The sequence below is a fragment of the Phalacrocorax carbo genome, chromosome 4 (assembly GCF_963921805.1).
Source record: "Phalacrocorax carbo chromosome 4, bPhaCar2.1, whole genome shotgun sequence".
In the NCBI taxonomy this organism is placed as follows: domain Eukaryota; kingdom Metazoa; phylum Chordata; class Aves; order Suliformes; family Phalacrocoracidae; genus Phalacrocorax; species Phalacrocorax carbo.
Window position 1 is genome coordinate 65,068,404 of NC_087516.1, and position 23,111 is coordinate 65,091,514.

The following is a 23,111-nucleotide window of genomic DNA, read 5'->3' on the forward strand; positions in this document are numbered from 1 at the left end:
CCCCTGTCTCAGCACACAACCTTGCCACATTACTATCAGGCCAGGTAGTAATGGCTTGGAGGCTTCTGATGTAGGGTCAGGATTTTCGTGTTGGAGAAGAGGTTACTGTGACCAAGGTATTTGACAATTATAATTAGGTTCAATTAGGTACATTGTATCTGGATTTAACAAATAACAGGGCTTCACTTACTATTTTTCAAGGAAACCCAATGTTGTTTGTTTTTTTTTTAAAAACCAACTTTCTGTACAACTTTCCATCCCTATCTTGTGTTCTGTTACCTGGGAACCTTGCTGTCCCAAACCATCACCTCAGGGCCCAAATTAGTAGGAACCATTTGAAATCACACACTGAAAGTTAAATACATCCACACCCAGCTACTCTGTAGCGTAAAGGAGGCCCTCAAGACAGGTTCAACATGGTACTTACCCACAAAAGCCTCTGAAATGTGCAGCTCCAGGTAATTTCAATAGGAACCTGGCTTATTGTCTCAAAAAAAAATTTGTATAAAATGTGTTAGCTTATAAATTAAGAATAGTTCTCCTCCTCTGCCTCCCCTTCTCTCCTGCCACCTGAAGTACAGACCATTTGGACAGGATTATGAAACTTTAGCTAGGTTATCTTCTTCTTACACACCATCTCCAGTGTATGGGCTTTGAAGGCCAAGCTACATTTCATGGAAAGCTGACTGAACTGGGACAAACAGGTGGATTGCACTTTTTCCAGTTGAGATTCATGTAATATGTCATTTGCACTCTTAGAAACAGATGATGATAAAAGCAGCATTTGTTCCAATTTCCTTTTAATGGAAGATGTGATACCAACTGATCCATGTATTTATAAAAATGCACATATTCCCTTTTGATTTTTTCAGGACTTGCAGAGATGTGGTAAAGGGAAACAATTTTTTTACATCAAATATACAAAGCCAGTATCTTTGGGTTTGTTATCACCAAGAACACTAGAAACATGACCTCTTTCCCACCATAAAATTATGTCTACTTTGCCAATGTTAAATAATTTCTAGCTTGGTTCTCTGAAAATGTGATGACAAAAATAGTTCCTACTTCAGCAACAGAACCACTCCGGAAGTGTGATCGGGGTCACATTTGCTGTATTTTAGTAATGAAAGCAAGTTTCCTTTATGTCAGACTCCAGAGCCGTAACAGGTAAGAGCACATGTTGGGGAATCCAAGGACAGAAGTCTGATATATCGTTAAATGAAATACTAAAGAGTGGTTGCCTGTAGGGTGGCAAGAGCCCTGCATTCCCAGTTCATGCCAGTGGCAGCGCAGGCTGCTCAGCAGTGCAGGAGTGTCACTCGCTAGAGACTTTACATCTCTGGCTGCCATTTGTTATCAAGCAGAGATGTACGCAGTAGAGACTTTGTTAATGGAGATATAAATGCTACTTCTCCACACAGACTCAGGATGAAAGTATGGTTATTTACATCTGATTTTATATATTATTTTCCATTGTGCCAGTCATAGCTGTTAATTAAACACAGCAGCTCCTGTAAATGCAAAGACAGGAACTATGGCTCCAGGGCTATATACGCATGCATTTTAGTAGCATCTAAAAAAACTACGAAGAACTTCACTGAATAAGCTAATGATTACAGTGGAAGACTGCAGGGCCTTCCTAAAACCATCTTCAGCAGCGAGGGAGGAGGGAGCCCTCTTCAGCTTTTGCTGAAAAGGGAACTCTGGAGGGATAGAAGCTGTAGCAGCTCTTCATTTAACAGCTTCTTAGCTTTCAAAATTCCCTGAATTAACAAACTCGGGGAGAATAAAAGAAGTTACAGAGCTACAGCCAACCTTCCCACCCCAGCCTCTAATCCCTTTATTCTCCTGTCAGTTGGTTAATCAGGTGTGATTAACGTGTAAAATCTGAGTCCTCCTATACTCAGCAGAAGTCTCACTGTCTTCCACGGGCTCTGGGTTAAGTTTTGACCACAAATCTCAATATCTGGTCTTAGGATGATCAGAAGCCAGCCATTCAACTTTGAAAACATAATAATCACGACAGCTCTTGACTAGTTTTTTGAGTTACCATGAGCTGGCCACCAGTACCTTTACTCAAACAAAAATGGAGCCTCAGTTCCTGCACAAATTAATGGAAATAAATGTTTCTGCATTCCACTGGGCCTTTCCTTCAGCACACATCCAGCCCAGCCCAGCTGGAAGTACTGGCTGGGGAGGATTGCCCTGGAGCGTCCTTTACATCCCACAGGAAGATCAATGGCACAGTGATCTTGATGAGCATACACCTTCCTTTCAGAAACAATTCTGCTGGTAATAGAAATACAGTATCACTCTGAGAAGTGAAAAAGACAGCTCAGTTTTACTGCCTCTACAGAGATGGTGGTATTTACTGGTTTAACCACTAAACAATAAACATAGACACAGAACCATAAACATAAATATCTGTTGGAATTACTACACTGGAGTTCCATTTTGGTAACTGTTGTTTGGCTGTGTTCAATTAAGCAGATTAAAATTACTTCTTAGTAGTCATTTCCCTCTGCTTTCAATGCCTACGCTCCCTCATTCAGGAGCAGAGAAGTAGTAAGTGTATTGATGGCAATGCTTTCACAGTTTGTATGTGTGGAGAGTTTTCATATAAGGAAGAAAGGAATTTTACATTAATAACATAGTGAAGGCACAAGGGAAAAGAAAGAGGAAACTGATTTAGCAGAACATTTCAAATCTTTTAATAAATCATAAATTTACACGGAAATGTCACTTTAGCAAGTTTCCCTTACACTGATCACTGAATGACAATATATTTTTTGTCTGTGTGTATGTGTAAGGCTGTAATGTGCTGCTATGTTTGCACAGCATTTCTGAGGAAAAATACATATTGGAGCATAAAAATTTCAATTTTTACTACTACAGGTCGTTTCACATAACCTCTCCTAGTTCAGCATAAGAATATTGCAGAAAGGAAAATGAAATGTTACAAATGTACAATATAAGCCAAAGATCTCAGAGTCCCTAAAAATATGAATTCCAGAAAAACCTGGATTCCTATTATGTTGAAAATGGAACAACTTTATGCTCTACTGATTTTTTAATGCAGCAGATCTTGGAGAGAAGATGTAAGATGATGCCATGCAGAGATGCAAGAAAATATTTTTTGAAGTGGAAGAATCAGATAAATCATGAATCACCAGTGTCACTGCTAAACCTGCGCATGTTCTCATTGCTATTTTTAGATCACTGACCATCCTACCATCCTTGCCCAAGGATTTTCAGCACTGTTTTCAAAGATTCATAAACAAATGAGACAGACAAACATGAGAAATCAGTATAATCACCGCTGTACTTTCTGAATTTGTCTTCTGCTCTGAGCTGCACCTTTCCATTTAAAGCACTGTTCCATCCCCAAATTTAGAGTTTTAAGCCAGAAACTATTTGCAGATTCCATTACAAAACAACTGATCAATGGATGGATGTGAAAATCAATTGGAACAGATAAAGTCACCATGGATAAGCTGGCTCCAAAGATACTGAAAACCCCATCTAGTTTTGCTTCCACAGAAAAGATTCAACCATGCCAAAAGCAGATGGTGTAATTAGTACATTTGATGTTGTTTTACAGATAACTCTCTTTGGAAGATAGATTCTAAATAGCCTATCTTTATGCATATTCCTGCTATGTTTCAAGGTTGTATTGATGCAGATCTAGCTCTTGATGGTGCTAAATTCAACGAGATTCAAGAAAACATATGCTAAGAAGAGCAAATACTTAAAAACTTCATTTTTGAAATGTGCTGCCATTGTACTGTAGCACTATGTATCTGAGTCACCTGGACATAGCATTGCTTTCTTAAACTTTCTGTAATAGCTCAAGACAGAATAAAAACATAAGAAAAATGTTTACAGTGGGCAGCAAAACCTGGCATTGCATTTCCCCCTTCACCGTCCCAATTTCTACTTTCTCATCCCAACTCATCAGATGTTTCATAACCACAGGACCAGAATGATGCAGGTTAGAAGGGACCTCTGGAGGTCATTTGGTCCACTGCACTAAGCATCACCACCTTCAAAGTCAGATCCAGCTTCAAAACTAGACCAAGTTACTGCGAATCACGTCCAGTCCAGTGTTATTGAATATCTCCAACAATGGAGATTCCACAGCCTTCCTGGGTACCTGATCCAGTGATTGTCCAACCTGATTTTTTTCCTAGAGTCTACCTGGAATTTCCCTTGCTGTAAGTTATGCCTTCCTTGAGTCCACACACTCTGTTGGCTCCCTTTAACAGTGATTGAGGCAAAAACTGGGTACAACACAAGACTACATTTGCTGATTTATAAAACCGTAGCATTGCACTAGTCCTTGCTACTTGCATCCATACTTTCTTCCAAAATATATTTTTCAAGTAGGTCATCTTAAGGGCTTTAAGTCACCTGAGGCTTTGCTGACACATAGACTTGCATACTGGCATCTTTGATCAGCCTACTGCAAGGCACATACCTGGTTGGCAGGAAAACAAGTTTTCACTGCTAATACTGAGATCTACATCATTTAGTCTGAATGCTTTAGCAAAGAGAAGATTAAGATATCTTAATCAGTCTGAAGTCCCTGGAAAGAAGTTCTTGAAAGGAGTTAATGCCTCCCTCAGAAAAAACACTGGTTGAGAGATGCTAAGTTATTTTCTGCAAAAAGCTCATATAGCCCAAGGGAGAATATAGAATGGCAGCAAATGGGAACGGCTGTTTTTAAAAGAAAACATTGCTGAGGCAGTATTTCATATAGCTGAGATTATAGCTAAAAGTGGGTAAGTCCAGATCTTCTCAGATATTACTCTGGCAAAGAAGCACTCAGAAATAAGTGAAAGTCGAGAAAAACTCAAAAAGACGTGGGACATGCAGTGTGCTACTTCATTGATCTCTGATCTTTGTCACCTGGTTTACACAGCAATATGAATGACAGCTGAATGAGACTTGTCCTCTACATTCTTCTTTTTCCATTGAATGTTTGCTCTGCTGTTTCTGTAAGGGAAAAAAATGGATTCTAGGTATTGACAGTTTGACGTAACACTTCAGATGAGCCATTTCACCCTGTAAAATAATTAGCCTGGAAGTGAAGAATCAAGCTCAAGAATGTGCTAAATGGAGCAACCATCCAGCAAAGTGAACAGGGAAAGGATTTTGCAGTTGTAGTGGAAGAATCATTGAAACATCCATCTGTCCAGTACATACATGCAATAAAGAAGGAGGCAAATGAAATACTATGTTTCTACACATTCTGCTGTGCAATCAGAACAAAAACAAGAGAGCTGACAGGATGTACTGTGTAAGTCCCACTGCTTGCTGAATGGGGCACCATGCCTCTTGAGAGCTACTGAAGCAATAAAAATAACACCAGGTCTCAACACCATAAGGCAATTTCTGTGAGGCTGGAGATACGCTCATATGAAAAAAGAAGACTTCAACGTGGCCTAACAGAGCTGACAATTATGAAAGGGACTAGTAAAACTGTTAGAAATAAGGTTTTAATGCTAGTGAGACATTTAAAAGCTAGGGGAGATAGCTCCAGGTAGCCTACTCATTGTTTGACTAATGAACCCAGGCAGCTATTCCATTCAAACACGAGCAGTCATACAGAATAAATTACGAAGTAACCAAAACAAATATAAACTGAATTCAATGAGTGCAAGTGATGGTTTTTTTGTTTTGTTGAGAAGGCAGAAAACACACCTAATAAAAAAGTAATCTGCACAAGCAGACCTCTGACGGTAGCTAATACATCCTGGGGCAGCACTGAAAATGCTCAATTTCATAGTTATGAAATAGTCAGAAAGCTGATTAGTAGGAGACAAAGGTGGTATTTAAACAAAGAATGGCTTATTGATTTCTGATCAACCTCGCATCAGTTTTGTCTCAAGCACACTCAGCAAGCAGTCCTTCTTGCTAGTGGCTCCTTAATCTAACACTCTGCTCTGCCAACAGGAAGGCCCTGTCCCTTCAGGATCACACAGGACTGCCCTCCGCTCTGCTCTGTGGTGTGGACCAATGTACAGTGTGCAGGGACAACGGGCAGGAGGTTTTCTTCACATGTGCTCTGCTGATCTGTACTAATGTGAAGCTTGTGCTAATGTGGATGTACCCAGCGTATCTAAATGAGCTCCTGTTGTGTGGTACAGCCCCATCTACTGATGCAAATATTCCCTAGGTAACAGGACAACTCTGCTGCCTGGGTTTAAGCAAACATTTGTTTCTGTAGGAGAGGTGGTATCATTAGAAGACATTCAAGGACAGGAGCACAAGGAGCAGGGACATGCAGGGATGTGATATTAAGAAGCCCGAAAAAATGTCGCTCAGGTTTACACAAATGACAAAAGAGGGTGCTCAGAACTTCTTCAGAAGCAGCGAGACATAAACTTCTGAGTAGCCCCAATCAAAGGCAAAAATCCATCTGTTAGCACTCTCTCAAAATCACACCAGGGATGAATTTGACCCAGTGTGGAATAGGAGCATAATCAAATTAAATTAAGGGAAAGGGCTTTAATTAAGTAACACTTAACTATAGTAATATTATTTTTATTATACTACTGTATTTTTGTTATGTATGACTTATTCTTCATTCAGTGTTATTACGGTAATATTCCCTAAGTTGTGTAAGATTTTATTAGCACTTTGTCTTATTTGACAGCTTTATTCGTGCACCAACTCAAGAGATTTTGTAACTGTACTTTCCATTACTAATATATTCCTACATGAACACGGGAGTAAGGCATTATAACAATATAATTGAAGGAAAAGGAACCTAATTTCATTTTGTACCACAGAGGTGATTCTGCTTCCAGCAAGTATGAAGAATACCATAGCTCAGGACCTCCTATGGAAACACGAGAACTTTTTCAGTGGTCTGCTAAGTCCCACATTTCAGACTAATCTCGAGAGAGGAGGAGCAACTTTCAATGATTTTGATAATGGTGCTGAGGTCCACCAGTATTCCCCAGAGAATGATATTCATCTCCCCTGGGAAGCTACCTCAAACCCCCAAGTTTTCCTGTCAACTGAGAGAAAACTATTTGCACCCTCCTCTAACCCCTACTCTCAGAATAAGTCTCACATATGGTGTCTTATGTGAGGAGCTGCTATTTTGGCACCACACATTCAAGCTGGCAGATGCTTAACTTCACAATAAAAAAACGCCTGTATCTTCAAACCTTCTGTGCTGAAACATTCATCAGAGAAGATGGGACTACCATTTTTAGCAGCACCCCATAAGCAAGCAGCCAGGTAGATGAACAAACCAAAGTACTGCTGAAGGAAGACAGTTGACAAGTGATGGTTTCCAGTCAGGCTTTTTTTCCCCAGGTGCAATGACACTGACACCTATGCGTGGACTCATGGATGGAAGGGGAAGACACGTTGGGTGCCTTAGTTTTGGCTATGCCAGTTCTTCTACCACCTTCCCTGAGCAGAGGGACAGCTAGACCATATGCCGGGAAACCCCAGATGCAGAAGGAACACTCCCTCTCTTCTCCATCCTTGCAGAGAACAAACTGTCTTGCAGATCCTCAGAGACTGTCCACAGAGTCTCAGGGACTCATTCATCCCACAATGCACTCTAAGTGTTCAAGCCCAGACTGTCAAAGCCTCAGATTATGTTTTCCATCATTCTTTAGGATTTTCATCTGTTCTTTGAGAAACAATCATTCCAGTCTTGCCTAAAAGATTCTCTCCTCCTTTATCCTATGGAGATATTTTACCTTTCTACAAGAAATTAATCGACCTTCTGTACAGTTTACTTTTTAACTGTGGAAAAACAGCAGGAACCTCTTCACCTCCTGTCTTGTCTTCCCTGCTCATGCACTCCGGCCTGACAGGCTGGCATTTAGACCCCTGCAGAGGTCTCCTGGTAATGCCACCGCTAGGCAGATGAGCCTCCTGGAAAACCATTCCTATGGTCACCCCCAGCAGATTAAACCATCTGGAGCTTTCCCCAGTTAATTCCTGTGTTGTCTCCCCTATATCTTCCCGGTCACACTTTTTGCTCCCAGTTTTTAACCATGCTTCCACAACGGTCTTATTTCACTCATGGAAGTCAGACAGCTCCTAGCTAGAACTGGATTTCACACACCAAAACTTTTCAAGCCACACCTTTAAAAGGAAGACAAATTTTGTTTTCTTTATGTAATCTTTCCCTGTAATTATTATTAGCAGCAAAGAGCAGTTACATTAATAGAGTCTAGCTGAATAAACAGGGTGTTATAACTTTTTCCTGGTAGAAAAAAAGACATGAGTATATCTTTCAGTGATGGATATTTGTTTTTTAAATGTCAGCATGATTTCCAAGCCTTTATTCTCCAGGTGGCTCTTTCTGAGAGCAGCAAGAGCTGGCTGCCCTGTTAGGAATGGGAGCTGAGGGCAGTGGGGGGTCCGCCAGGGCTCATCCCACCACCCCAGCCAGGAGCAGGGTAGCTGTGTGGGGCTGCAGACCAGCCCAGCTAGGGTGTTGCTGGGACAGGGGCTGCCCTTTCCATCAAACACCCCATCTTTCTCAGTCAGCCACTGCTCCTGCGGGGGCTGACAGTGGAGACAGGCAAGCCGACCAACGGAGACAGACAGGCAGACAGTGGAGACAGACTGCCCGCAGTCCCCCACAGCCATGCTCAGCACAACTGGGTATCCCGTGCCAGCTCACGTTTTGTTATATTGTCTATGGACAGTCTGCAGGGGGGGAAGAAAGAGAGAAAGACAACCCTCTCTTTCCACTTGCGGAAATGAGGTATAGAGAATCCTTACTTCAAACTCAAACTACAATGGGAAAAGGCTCAGCTTGACAAATGAAATGTCATCAGTGCTTCAGATGAACACATTCATCAGCAGAGGGGTGATTCTGCCAGCTGCTTGTACACCAGGCTTTGGGGGAAAGCAAGGGGAACTGAAGTGACAGATATGAAAAACAGTGGGTTTTCCATGGCTTTGAAGTGGCAGCAACATGCAGACGCCTGACTGCAGGACTGGCCACACCACTGACCAGCTTAAAAACTGGCATTGTAGTACTTCTCATTTTGCAGCTTTAAAGCATGTGATCAGCTTACCAGTGCTGCTTTGGACAATGTTATTTTCCTACTGAACAGACCTGCTATGGAAAATCATGGATATACCGACCTGCTCCACTACTCCTCTGCCACACTGGAGAGGGACTGCGTGTAAGCGCCGGTTCCCACTGCAGCCAGCATGTGCTGCATCGGAATGAAAGAAGCGTAACGAACTGAAAAAGCTCACAGCTGCATGGATATCATCAGAAGAAAGTATGTCATTAAGTAACAAGTTGATACACTGTATTGGCTAATGTCTACATTTATTCCTCCTCAGACAGACAAGTACCTGCATTAAGTAAAAATCTTAGTGAATACATTAAATACTGGAAATAATACACTAATATTATTTACAAAATGTGGTGGTGTGGCCTTATTGTTCTTAAGATGGCAGTGGTTTTTCTGCTAAAATCTTTGTGACTATTATAATTCCTAATTCCCACACTACATCTGAGTTAAATTATCCTGAGTCTCAAAAACTCATGAAATTAATTGGAGGAATTCACAGCATCAAAAATGTGTTTTACATGTCTAGACAAATCTGATTATCATCATGCCCTTCAGAAATATGTTATATATTCCCAGCATGTCAGATTTTACATAGCATTACCATTAAATGTGGTCTAACTTCAGCTGACAAAGAGAATAATGATTAGGATGAATCTGGTAATTTATTTCAGTTTTAAGAGATTAATTATGTTAATGAGAAGCAAGATAAGGTATTTGGGCAATGGCATTAGATGGTTATGAATTTAAAAAATCTTCATGTTATGTTAAATGTATTTCTAAAACATATTTTCAGTATTATAAATAAGGTAAAATAAAAAACAAATAAAAGGAAAAGTTTTTATTGCATGGTGTTTGCTGAATTGGTAGTAGAGGATTTTGAGATTAAATGGAATTCCTACTTAGCCGAAAGCAATTAGGGGCACAAAATTCATAGTTAAGATGCAGTCCCAGAATCTGCAGAATTACAAATTTCTCATGTTAATGGAGAAGCCTGTGGACATTAAAGGAAAAAGTGGATCTAATTCTGCTTTCTGAAGATGGTATGAATTTTGCCAGTGATTGGTGTGAACAAGACAGATCTTACTAAACACACCCAGATAGAAGCTCAGATTATCACTTGCTGTTTCCCTGTTTTGCATCTAAAGCCGGGATGGCTGGATTCTTACTATCTTCCCCAAAGCATAAAGGTGGTTTCATGGCTATTGGTATACTTGTTTGGGGCTTGTTGAGAGAGCAGGTTATCGCTATTGCTCCAGATCCAGAAGCGGGACTATGAGCTCACTTAAGAAACACATTAATTTACTCCAGGAGCCACTCAAAGCAGAGGGCAGGTTGTAACAGGCAGTTTGAGACCTGGATTACACTCGGTCAGCTCAGACTAGGATCCAGTTGTGTTAGTTACTGAAAGCTCCTGCCAGTAGGACCATCTCATTATCTAGATAAATACGATGCACAAAGCCATGCCAGAAGCATCATATCGCATAATTCTCAGTTTCATGTGAAAAATAAGGTATAGAGGGCTTAAATATTATGATAGTGGTTACACAAAATGAGAATTGAACGTACATTTCCTGTGGGCAGCGAGCTCCTACCCCACGTCACCTAGCATGCAGAGAGGACGATGTCAACCAACAGCTGGGATATGAACACTTTACCCATGCAACCTTTTAGGTACAATGCAAAGTGCTCTGCAATTAGTAATTCTTCCACATGTTCTGCAATATTACACTCACCTACCACTCACCTGTGTTGGTCAATGCCCTTCAGGGGATATTTTGTTGGCTGCATGGACATGAAAGGAATTATGTTGCACATAAAAGGAGCTGTGCTATCATGCACCCCCTAAGCTTTGTCCTGTCTCAGTTTTAATTAATACTAATCAATGCTTTGCAAGGACAGGAGTAAGGCTGCTCTTCTTTTGAATCCCTTCTTGCCATAAATCTTTCCTGTCCCACTTAAGCTAATCAACATTCTTAAAATGCTTTTTCATACGAAACTGTCACTATTCCTACCAATTACTATTTTCTACTGCTCATAACACTTCTTTCTTTTTCATTAGCACTTCAAAATATTCTCACGTTCTACAATATCTCATCAAACTGGAATCCTGATTATTCTATTGTGCTAGCAAGTGTGTCACTGACACTATAATGGTTAGCTTTTTCCTATTTTAACTATCCAAATTAAGCAAAAATCAGTTCCATTTAGTTCTTCCCAGATGAATCCCAACTCCTTTTATTTAAACATTCCTATTTATACTATTTCCAATGCTTCACTATTCCACTGAAATGGAACATATTTTCATGGCATGTTCCCTGCAATCTTACTCTCGGGACACAAGCCTGCATACCAAGGCAAAATTATGAACAAGACTTTGATAATCTCCACCCCATTCTGAAGCTCTTCTTAGCACTGCAGTGGCAAACAGTCCCTGTGTGGCTGGGGTTCCCTACTTGTTGCCAGGTGCACCTATGTTCATGCAATACTCACTTTTTCCCTGCCGTGCAAAGCTGGTGCATTATTATTTTGTCAGTGCTGGAAATGCCCACTGTGAAGCAAGCTATGTCCTAATACATGCTGTAAAAGCACAAAATGGAAAGAGTAGTCCAGTTCTTGAACACCCCCAATGTAAGTATGAGCCGAGAGAGAAGAGTTAACAAATAGATGGAACACGGACGTACTACAAGAAAATCAGGGCCAGTAAAACAAGGAACGAACACAGAAAGCAAACTGGAACTCCTCTGTAGGTATCACAGCAAGTTCAACACAGAGTCACAAAAAGTGAATGATGTGGTTTTGCAGGTATTTTTGAGTGTTTGTGAGATGAAGCTTCATCAGGAAAAATGTTAAGATGTTTACAAAAGCACCTAAGTCATTTTAGAACATGCACCCTATTGGCTTTTAGATGGGCTGATTCTCATACAGCACTTTGAAAGCGCAGGGTGTAATTTTTTGTCCTCCTGATCCACTTTTAAAATACAGATAAATTACAATATAAACAAAATCAAATTGCTTTACCAGATAATGTCAAGCATAATTCTCTGAGAGTCCCAGATGCTGTAAAATCTTTTTGTGCCCTTTGGGGAATCATTTAGACAGTCCACAGTGATGTCTATTTCACAAGCAAGTTGTGGGCCACCGTTAATCTTTTGCAAGGATTCTATGAGACAAACTTTAAATGACCAAGCATTAAAGGCATTTCACCTTCAAAAGCATTGGTATTTGTGGAGTATTGGTAGAAAGCAGGATTCTCAAGTACCCAACAGGGCACATTCAGGCAGGGGCATCTGGTTTGGCAGCACTGCTTGAACACAGATATGTCAGCTGCCTTAACCATCCCCTTACCACGGTGTGGTGCAGGACAAGAGGATGTTCATCAGTCATGGCTCAGTTTTGAAAGTGAGCTGTCTAATACTGATAGGAAACAAGAATTTGAGTGCTCTGTGCAATCACACATTGCCCTCAGAGGCAGAGGTTTTTTGGCAATCCCTTCCAATATGCCTTGACCTACTCTGAGAGGAAGATACTTCTCCAGCACTAGCTGAAATACAGATTCACAGCAGAGAAATACTAGCAGCAAACTCAGGAAGCAAGCATGACCTAGGAAGCTGTTACTCTTACAGGGATAGTAAGCAGTGCAAGAAACCATGTGAGACAAAAATCCTTACGTCAGAACTGAAGTTGTGACTGGTGAGCAGCCCGACTGGGAGGTGACTGGCCTAAGGGGACGCTGAGGGTAGCAAGTACCTTCGAGCTCTCCCCGGGGGACCGACCTAAGCCAAACCTTTGTTAAAAAACTGAAATGGCAATTCTTTTTATCAGAAAGAATGTTCCACGTATTTGGTAGGTGTCTGATTTGCATTAAGCTAAATAAGCATTAACAAACCAAAAACAATTTATAGCCACTTAAATAAAAATAAATTTTCCTCTCTGTTATCCAGATTTTCCTACAGTAGTTTATGACACTATAAACCTGTGATTCTTTCATTGCCTTTAAATCATTCTAGGAAAATGAAGCTACTCAAACACATGTAACAACTACAGGGAAAAAAGTATCCATCTTCTTTTTATTTGGATCAGTTCTATATCAAGCTGTCAATATACACCATGTAATTTTTAGAAAGATGGGGCTGGATCTACCTCATTTTTTAAAAATGTTTTGGGCCACCAGTAATGAGTTTCCATTTTTTCATATTGTAGATAATAGGTAGTAGAGAATTTTGCCTTCAATAAAGAAAAATAATTACTTTTCTAGATATATTTACGCTTTGCATGAAATGAAATTTTACTTTAAATAGGTCCTCTCCCAGAAGAATGAAATCATTGAAATCAGGGCAGAAACGTCCATAGTACACCGTGACACATGGTTCAGCATAAATAAGCTCTACAAGCTTAGCATATTTGTCTAATCATATGTTATTTATAACGTAGAACATTTTCTTCAATGCTGCACTGTTCAAAGCATTTTCTTTCCTACCAATTTCGGTGCATAGAGAGCATAAGAAAAAGACTGTACTTCCCTCTGATTAAAAGAAACCTGATACCGAAACTGGAACTGATTGAGACTGTGCCCAACTGTTCACAGAATCAATTATTTTACACATTAACCTAAGCTCCCCTCAGCAGCTACTGTAAGTGAAGAACATGTCAGATCCTGGTTTGAGATGAAGACAAAATACCACTATTATTGAATTATCACAGGCTCCATCTGTGCTGAAATTTAAAATGGAATCCAAATAAAAATGTGTTTACACAGTTTCACATTTCAGAGTACCCATCTGACCCTGCGTGGTTTTTCTATACCCCACAATTCTTTTTTTTCATGGATCTTAAGTAAGCTTGAGGTACAGAAAATTTTCTTAGTGATCCAAATTTTTACTAAAGAATTCAGCTATTAAAACAAAAAATGATCACAATTCCTTCTGTTGTTATGCTTTTGAATTAGTGCACGCAAGACTGTACGAAGTGTCAAAATATGGAAAGGCTGGCTTGTTTTGGAAGATTATCACAGATTCCAAATCAAAATAATCAGAATTAGATATATTACTTTGTTGCTAAGAATTCTTCTGGGGATTCAAATATTGGAGCTGAATTCAAAAAGCAAAAACACCCCCACAATCTAATAGGTAAATGAAACAGCAGCTGTGCAAACTCTTCCAAAAAAAAAAAAATCACTAAACTGCATTGACATTTCTGGCAGAAGATAGAACCTAATTGCACATTCTGATTACCAGTGTGACTTCACTGTGTCTTAGGGCTAAATTACTCCTTGTGATCTGCTCACTTAAGTGTGAAATCTTCGAGGATGTCTGTACAAGACCAACATAATGCACTTCCTATGCAGTCCCTGATTTCAGAGGATCTATTCTAGTGGGTCTGCATCTGACTTCTTTTTCATTAAACGTGCTTGCATATTTGCATAAAATACTCTTTATTTTCTGTCCCTTGTTATTGTCCAGAGCTACCATGTTCCTCGTTCCACAGTACTCCATTGCTGGGTGAACTTATTCAGTACACACAACGTGTATGATCTCTGTAGTGTTTTGGGATTACTTCAACTGGAAGTCAGACACCTTTGCTTAGTGTTGCAAAGGAACAAGGAGCATGCGGTCACGTCCATGTGTCTGCCCTCCTCTTGCTCATCATAAGCATTAGAATAAAAGGGATGGTTTCACTTGTATTTGGCAGGAGGCAGAGGTTTCAGGGATGTAATGTTTTGGCACCGTGGGTGGGCTCTGAAAGCCCATTTGACCTGATCAAATAGACTCTTTGAGCAATGAAGGACCTATCTACCCCACAACAAAGCACAGTGCAGAGATACTTAAACTGGTGGCAACCAAACTCCAGTGTCAGAAGCAGCAGCAGCAGCCCAGCCGTGTCCCTTTGAATGAAGAGTGCATTGCTTATTATTTGAGGCAGGATGCAGACATACCTGCTCAGGCTGGAACTAAGCTGGGTATCTCCACCACGCAATGTAGGTTAGATGCAGTCAGAATGACGACTGAGGATGAAAGGGACCTCTGTCAAGACATTTTTGACACAGAGTATTTACTGAATAGTCCAGAGTATTGTGAGCATAACCAAGGAAATACTAAATCAGGACTTACCAGCACCAACACTCTTTTAAAAATGAAACATGAATAAATTAAAACAATGGCTTGCTTCACAGCTGTAAGCAGCTAGCTGCCAGGAAAGAGTCAAGAGTCAGAAGGGAGCTAATGGTGAAACTGTCGACATCTGAAGCTTGCTTTATGGACCAAGCAGCATATTTTTAAACAGAGACCAAAAAAAAAAAAAGCTAAGAGAAGTTTGTGATTGATTTACAACTGATGAACCCATCTTGGATCTTTGATGGCTCAAGTGGAGAAAGAAAAATCATGGTTATGGCCTGGGATAAAATTTCAGACCCTGGGAAAACCAATGCTTAATCTTTGGCTGTTGTGTGTAGTAATCATGGTTACTTGTGGGCTACCATTGTTATGCTGTGTTATAAGACAAATCAAAGAGCGCCTGCGAGAGTTACATGAATATAGACCTGACCGCAATATGTATCCGCTTACGCAAGTAGCTTTGTAGAATTTTAGTAGCATGGGGAGGGGGAGATGTAGGGGAATAGACAGGGATCGGCGACCGGAAGATCACGGGCTGTGACGGAAAGATAGACTCCTCCCCATAGGAGTGGCAGGAACAGGAAGCGCAAGAGCTATATAAGTGTGTGACGCAGCTAAATAGACGGACATTTTGTATCCATCATATTGATGTCTGTGCATCACTGTCCCCAGGGTGGGTAGAGCCCTGTGTCCCGGAGATATGCGGCCCAAGATAAGTTCTCCCGTAGAAGCGTACAGCTACATTTGGCAAAATAATTAGAACAAAGGAAGTAATACAGTCCGTGAAATGTATGAAGCCTGACCATTGGTAATGACAGCACTATGGAAGTAAGAGAAAATTTAGACTCTATGCATGCTATAAAAAAATCCTAAACAACAACCGCCCCAAAAAAACTAAGAGAAGAAAAGCATCGAGACCTCAGAGTTTAAAAATGCTGCATAGATCTTACATGCTGTAGCAAACACAAAGCAAAACAAGACACAAACCAGGATGCAAGACCCAGTGGATTACTTCACTTAGGAGGAGCCTGCACATGTCAGTAGAGTTGAAAAGTCCCAGGCAATGATGACCAATCGAGCATTACAGTAGTCCCACTTGATACCTGATACCGGCTTCAAATGAACATATGGCCCCCTCTACTTGGAACAACATAGCTAAGTTTTTAAATACTTGGAAATCTTTACTAATAAGACAGTCATAGAACTTGCTATACATGGTTAGACAGAAGGGAATCTGGAGACACTGTATCCTCGAGCAGAATAAATAAGGGAGATGTGCTAGAATAAGCTAGTTCAGTATCAGTAAGAATTGTGTAACCAAGCCAAAAATGAACTGAGCATGCCCAGAGACTGAGTTCAACCAATGGACACGGTGAGGAAAACTCTCAATGACCACCAGAGGACCCTGGAAGATCACCAATGAACATGAATGTGCATGTGTTAAGGACATTTGCATATATTAATGAGTTCCAAGAATAGTATGCATATGATAATAATTTCCTATAAATCTGATTTAATACCTATATTTTGATTGCATATAACCCCTGTAGTAGAGCAACTTGGCACGCACACCAGGTGGAGCGATCCCTTGTGCGCCCGATGCTACAATAAAGAATGCCTGCTTTCTAAAACTAAAAATTGAGTTTTAGAGGGTTCTTATATTTGTCAACTTAGAGTATCACACTGAAAACAATGAGACTTCTTTTGTGCCACATTATCAGACATATACTGAAACATTTTGTTTTGTTAGCTCAGGGCAAAGGATTTCATACAAACCAAAATGCTGGGTTAGTGCAAAAAGTACTGTAAATATAAGGTAACAACTAGAAAAGGTACGCAGAGCTGCTAGATTCCTCACAGGATGTATACATCTTTTAATACTGGCAAATCCCCAGGCTCTAATAAGGTGAAGCACCTCTTTTAAGGTACACACCAATCTATCCATGGACGTATCTCTAAGGGGGAAAATTTTTGTTCTGTGAAACTTGACTTCCTACTTTTTTTTCTGGGTTCCCCACATATTTTTTGACTTGTCTTTGATGACAATATGCATTTGGGCCTCAGTTGTTTCATCAAATGTCATCCATAAAGTATACATCCAGAAGATCTGATAGCATGAACAATGCTGATATTTGGTCTTGGACAAATTACATTCTTTTATGGTATCCTTTACAATATACGTGGATAATATATGAAGAAGGAGCCAGCAGAAACCTGTAAGTTTGAAAGGTGATTTTCTCTCCTCATATGATGAAAAATAGGAGATTTATGATGCAATTTACTCCTTCATTAAGCAGCAGACATTGTAAGCGTCAGCCAATGGCTACAAGGATTTCAGTGTCGGTTCTGCCTAGTGTCTCATTAAAAACTGATAAAAGAAACAGCAGTCTAACTTAAGCTAAGCCTGTTACTTCTCCAAACAAAGTATGCTGTCATATTTTTACAAATTAGATTATTTGGATGCATGTGCAACTACTGAACATTTCACTAACATTTTAGAAGTATCACATAGTAAAAAAACCTGTTAAGTCAGTTGTGCATAATACGCAGTGAAGTACAATGCTTAATATTTTCTTCAGCTACTGAATCTTCTCTTTCTAAAGAAAGGTGTGATATTTGACACATCTTTTGGGGCAGATTCAATGAAGTATGCAGTGTTCTCTTCCACAGCCTCTCAGCTGACTTCCACAGTCCAAATTCTGTCTAATTTCTGAGTCACAGATGACCTTGCAGGCAATCTACTTTTATTACTTTCTGTCAGATAGCTGTGCTGATGTATAACTCTATTTCTATAAACAGGCTATTTCCTCAGCAGGTATCTGAATTTTATCAAATGTATCATTTATCAAAGGAAGTTCTTCATATAGACATAGTTTTTCTTGTTTTAAGAGCAGTCTGTACTTGAAAGAGACGCTCACCATTACAAGCTTTTTTTCCTGAAAATAGTATGTATCATTGCATATAAATTCCTACATAATGCCACATTTTCATATGAACACACTCAAGTTGCATTTGTATTGCAAAAGTATGCATGCAAAATAGGCATTTGCACAAGCAAAACAGATAAAGGATTGCACAAATTCCAGGGGTTGTGGCATAATTTAGCCTGATTCTCCATATTTAAATGTCTAGCCTTACGCATCCTAAACATAATGCAGTTTATGTTGACTTTAAAATTTGGGACATTTACTGTGAACATTTTGTGAAGTGCAAGAGAAAGAAGAGGTATGGAGCCCCCAAAAGTTCACTTTTTAGACTGTCAGGGCTTTGAAAAGTTACGCACGCTTCTTAGCGGCGAAACATAAACTGTTGGCTTCCATATACATTGCCTCCAGGTAGCTAGCGTGAATGTCTAGGTACCTTAAACCTTCCTGACCTCTGTGGCACTTTACTGATGTAATCCTAAATTTCACAAAGCATAAGTGAAGAAAAATCAAGGAGAGTCTAACATACAGCTAAGCCTCCAATTTCCCAAATATCAATGTAACCACCACTTTTTCGCTATGGCTAGTATATTCACATTCTTTAGTGTGTGCAATGAGATAGCCATCAGCGAGAATAGTGTATTTGGTAACAAACAATTTTGTTTATTCATGTAACGGAGCTTTGAGAGAGAGATATTGTTCAAAGATTTGCCAGCTATCCTTTTGAGTGAAAGGATGAAATAAAAATATGCTCATCACAGTGGAACAGCCGAACCCCTTACTGAGACAGAGTACTTAGTAAAGAAAGCAGATGTATCTGGCAAAGAAGCCTGAGTCTAAACACAGTATTTCAGATCTGAGCCATTCTGAACCACAGAGATGCTTCTTATTCCTGGAAATTTCCAGTGGCAGATATGGTCTATCAGTTTATTTTGTGTGGATATGCCTGTCATTTAAGACATCAATTTTCTGAGCCCGCAGTCCACGCTGTATGTCTTTTAATACCAACAGAGGCCTGAGACTCCTTAAACTTTTTAGTGCCTCAACCTAATACCCAGGCAGATTATTGCCACGTGAATGCTGAGGAGCTACCTAGATCTCCCACTATTGTTGGATGCAGCCTTTAATCACAGTTGTTAATAGTCAGTTACTTGGCTGAAGCTACAGATCAGGGTGATTACTACACAGGTCTTCTGAATACCAAATGCAATCTCTGCAACATCTTTCTGTTACACCAGAGGAAAACTAATACAGAATTAGTAATAAAGTCACATTCTGTCAGATGTTGCTCCTTGACATGGCAAATATATGTATTATATATGCAAAACTGAATCATGACAGATTGTATCCGCAGGAGACAAAGCAGCTCTTTCAAATCAAAGCTCCTCTCCTCAAAAATAAATAATTGCGTTGTGATAACAGGTTTCAGTAAGACACTGGGGCCACTGTCTTGATTTTTGGGTAAATAAACCTGTGCCCTGTTGTTTATTGGTTGAATAAACCTCTGGGACATGTGACAGTGTACAACTAGAACATAATGACTCAACATTCAGGCATTCTTAATCAACACTTTGAAAATTAAAATAATTAATAGTTGGTAAACATTATCTAATTGAACCTTACAGAGCTCTCAAGTACGTAGCTACTACTCTTTATACTTAACAGATACCGACCCCACAGTTAAATAAGCTGTTTGCTGCCACCGATGGAGCTGATATCAGAGCCATGATTAGCGCTCAGAAGCTCCTGACTCACGGTGCAGTTTCATGTTACGGTGAAACTGATCTAACAGCCTTTTTCTGTGACTGAAAAGGCAGGCCTGCTCACCATCTCCCCCAGGCTCCTGTTGCCTGTCTTGCACTAGATTTAGTAGTTGTGCAACCACATAGCCAAGCCTCATGACGGTCAATGGCAGACACCCTGAACTTACTGCAGGTATATGGGGACCCTGCCTCTCAGGGAGACTGAATTCACTGTACACGCAATGTGGATACCTCTGTACCTCAGCAGGAAGTCCAGCATGTTAGACTTGTTCATGTCGGTGGCATAAGGAATGGGCAAGTGTTGAATCTACAGTCTCCCCAGCCCTTAGGATGGCCTTACAGGATGGCCCCCTTACCTAGAAAATGTTCTTCTAGAAGACATTCGTCTTGTGCATAAGGTATGAAATGTCTACAGGCTGACAAGATATCTTTAATCCAGGATTCTTAGCAAAAAGTTTCCTTTCTGCCTTACTGTCTTTAAGATTTTTGAGTCTTTAAGGACATGCCACCATGGTTAACCTTCTGCTGTTATTTGTGCTGTTTCATTGTAAGAGTAATTATTGTTCAGATTTGCCAATAATCTTTGTTTTTGGTGAAACACAACTGGGTTTTTTTCTTACTTTTTCAGAAAAAAATATTTTAAGATTTATTTTATTCCCTGAAGAATTAACTTATTTTTCATTTTGTCACAACTTAGTAATGTATTTATATATAGGAGTTAGATTTCACTGAAAACAGAACAGTCAGTGTTCCAAAATTTAGCTCATAAGTATATATTGATAATTGCATATCTAATAGTAAGGTTGTAATTAGGATCATCCCCGTAGCTCAGGCCAGTCTTAGCTCTGAGGTCATAAGCCCACTCGGTGACTCAACCAACCATCGTAACTCTTACTCACTTACTTTTTTCATTGCTAGTTCTATGACTCGAAATAAGTTCATTAAATTAGGAGTATGCGTACGTGGTCATCCGGATGCAAATAAGAATACTATTTCCAAGCTCCTGTGCTAGAAGCACCTTACCCTCCCTCCAGCTGTACAGCTCCAACTACCAATTTTAGTTTTTCTCGGGGCTGTAGATTTTCAGACCTTTCTGTGTCTTTTTTGGAGAAATTGCCTCATCTACTTAGTGATCACTGTGACCGGGCTGCTAGGCAGTGTCCTCCCAGACTGTTGGGAAGACTGCTTCCTGATCCTACGAAGCAGGCACTGCCTCCCCTCCCATCACAATGCTATGTAAACAAAGGACAAAGCACTGAAAACCTGCTCAGACCTTTGATCTCCTAGCTCACCAGAGCCCCTGGTCCTGCCAATCTGCAGCTGCCCGTGCTTTCTGCATTCCCCATATTTTCATGTGCCTGCAAGCCATCCGTATGTCTCCAGCTTTTCAGATGACCATTCTAGTTCTTTCACATTTGCTTCTCTGCTATTCATGGCAACTGCTCCTCTCGTCATCCTTGTTTTTCCTACACCATCGTATGGCCCATAAGCCTGCCATACCACCTGCCTTTCTCCATTTCTCCTCCTTTATGCTCTTTCTCATACACCGACATATCTGAGCACCTTTGCAGCTTCTGACACCTCCAAACTTCCTTTCTCCTTCTGTTCTCCACATGATCCTCTCGCCAAATAAGTTCTCACTTTACCCTTTTCCATACATGTGTCTCTGGCATCTTGGTTTCAGTTCTTTCCCCTTACTTTCAGAGTTCTGGTTTGGCTCCTGAGTGGATTCCTCTCCTCTTCTGGCTTTAGAAGATACTGTGAACAGTGCTAGAAAAAAAAAAATTACAAAGAGAGTTTGTACAAGTGAACTTAAGGAAATGAAAATATTCCTGGTACAGATCACAAAAGGCAAAGCATTAAGCTCCACAGGCATACAAGCTAAGTAATCCAGCACCTTCCTCAAGGTTAATTTTTTAATGGATTTTAACTACAAAGTCCTTTCGGGAGGGGGGTGTGGGGGTGTGTGGAGTTAATTTAGATATCGTTCCAATACAGTACAATTTACAAAGGTAATTTAGATAATTAAGATATTGGTGGCAACAGTCTCTGACCTTTGTAAAGTTCTCAGAAAAAAGCGCTTGATCAACACAATTTATACTGCAATGTAATGACTCAGCAACTGCAATCTTTTTTGCGCACAGCTATTTCGAGAGCTAGACTTAACATCTGTGAGGAGCAAATAGAAAACTGGAGCATGGAGGAGCAAAGTTAAAGCAATCTGAGAAGTTTAACCAAATATTTGAAATGTTTTATAAACAGTGGACTCAATTGTCAAGTTAACTCTGAACTTGGTTTCATGTTTTTTGACAGCTGTAACATCTTACAGCTGTCCCTATAGGGTTTGTGGGTCTTTTGTGTTAGCCTTAAGTTAACAGTATCTGTTGGCAACCTGAACACCAGCTTGGGTTCTGCACCTGTTACACATCAAATATTACAGGGATTCATTAGGCTCATTTTCCATACTTTCCTGATGCTGAATTAGAGGTATTAGTCAACCACAGAGCATCAAGGTGTTTGTATTGAGAAACAGGGAAACAAGAAGCAGGCTTTGCCAGCACACCTGACTGACGTGACCAGTGAGCTGGCCTAAAGGATTTTATTTGTCTGAAGTGCAGTTTGATCTCTGGTCTGCTTACTCCTGATGGTGGTTTTATTCAATTTGGTGAACTTTCTTGTCACCTCATTCTCAAGAGACTATTATGTCCTCAGAAATTGTAGAAGTCTTTTTTCTCATGCTAGAGACATATTCTGGTATGAAAATGGAAGGTATACTAACAAAATTTGAGCACTGGAAACTGGAGCTAAACTGGGTCCAAACGAGGGATAAGCCAGCTCAAGTAAGGGTGGGAACACTCTCACAGTGCACCCGTGTATGTCGACAAAAACTGTTGCTTCGTTAAACCGCTGTTACGCGTCCAAGGCTTCTCTAAGGAAGCGCTGCTGGTTACAAGTACACTTAGAGGCAAACAGGAGGGATAACAATGCAATAAACACAAGTCCCAGGAGAAGACGTACTGCGCACGCAGCCCGGCGGCGGGACAAGCCTGGCCCTCGCCTCACCACACCACACCGCACCGCACAGCACAGCACAGCACCGAGATATCCCCGTGGCCGCAGGCTGAGCGGCCCGGGAGCCGGTGGGACCGTAGCTGCGCGGGGGAGCTGGACGGTACATGCCGGCTTTAACCCATGCGGCTCCCCGCAGCCCCTCACAGCAGCACGCGCCGGCGGCTGTGGAGAGGA

The 23,111-nt window shown here is 40.5% G+C and overlaps 1 long non-coding RNA gene across 1 annotated transcript in view; it reads right to left on the bottom strand.

Annotated features, from left to right (window-relative positions):
- The window catches only part of LOC135313283 (uncharacterized), a 37,222-nt gene extending 14,115 nt beyond the window's left edge, over positions 1-23,107 (bottom strand). Inside the window, exons 1-2 of the long non-coding RNA XR_010372902.1 lie at positions 22,939-23,107; positions 21,564-21,635 (exon numbers count right to left, since the gene is read on the bottom strand). This is a non-coding gene — a long non-coding RNA (uncharacterized LOC135313283). The remainder of the gene's footprint in view (positions 1-21,563; positions 21,636-22,938) is intronic.
- Between the last annotated feature and the right edge of the window lie 4 nt (positions 23,108-23,111).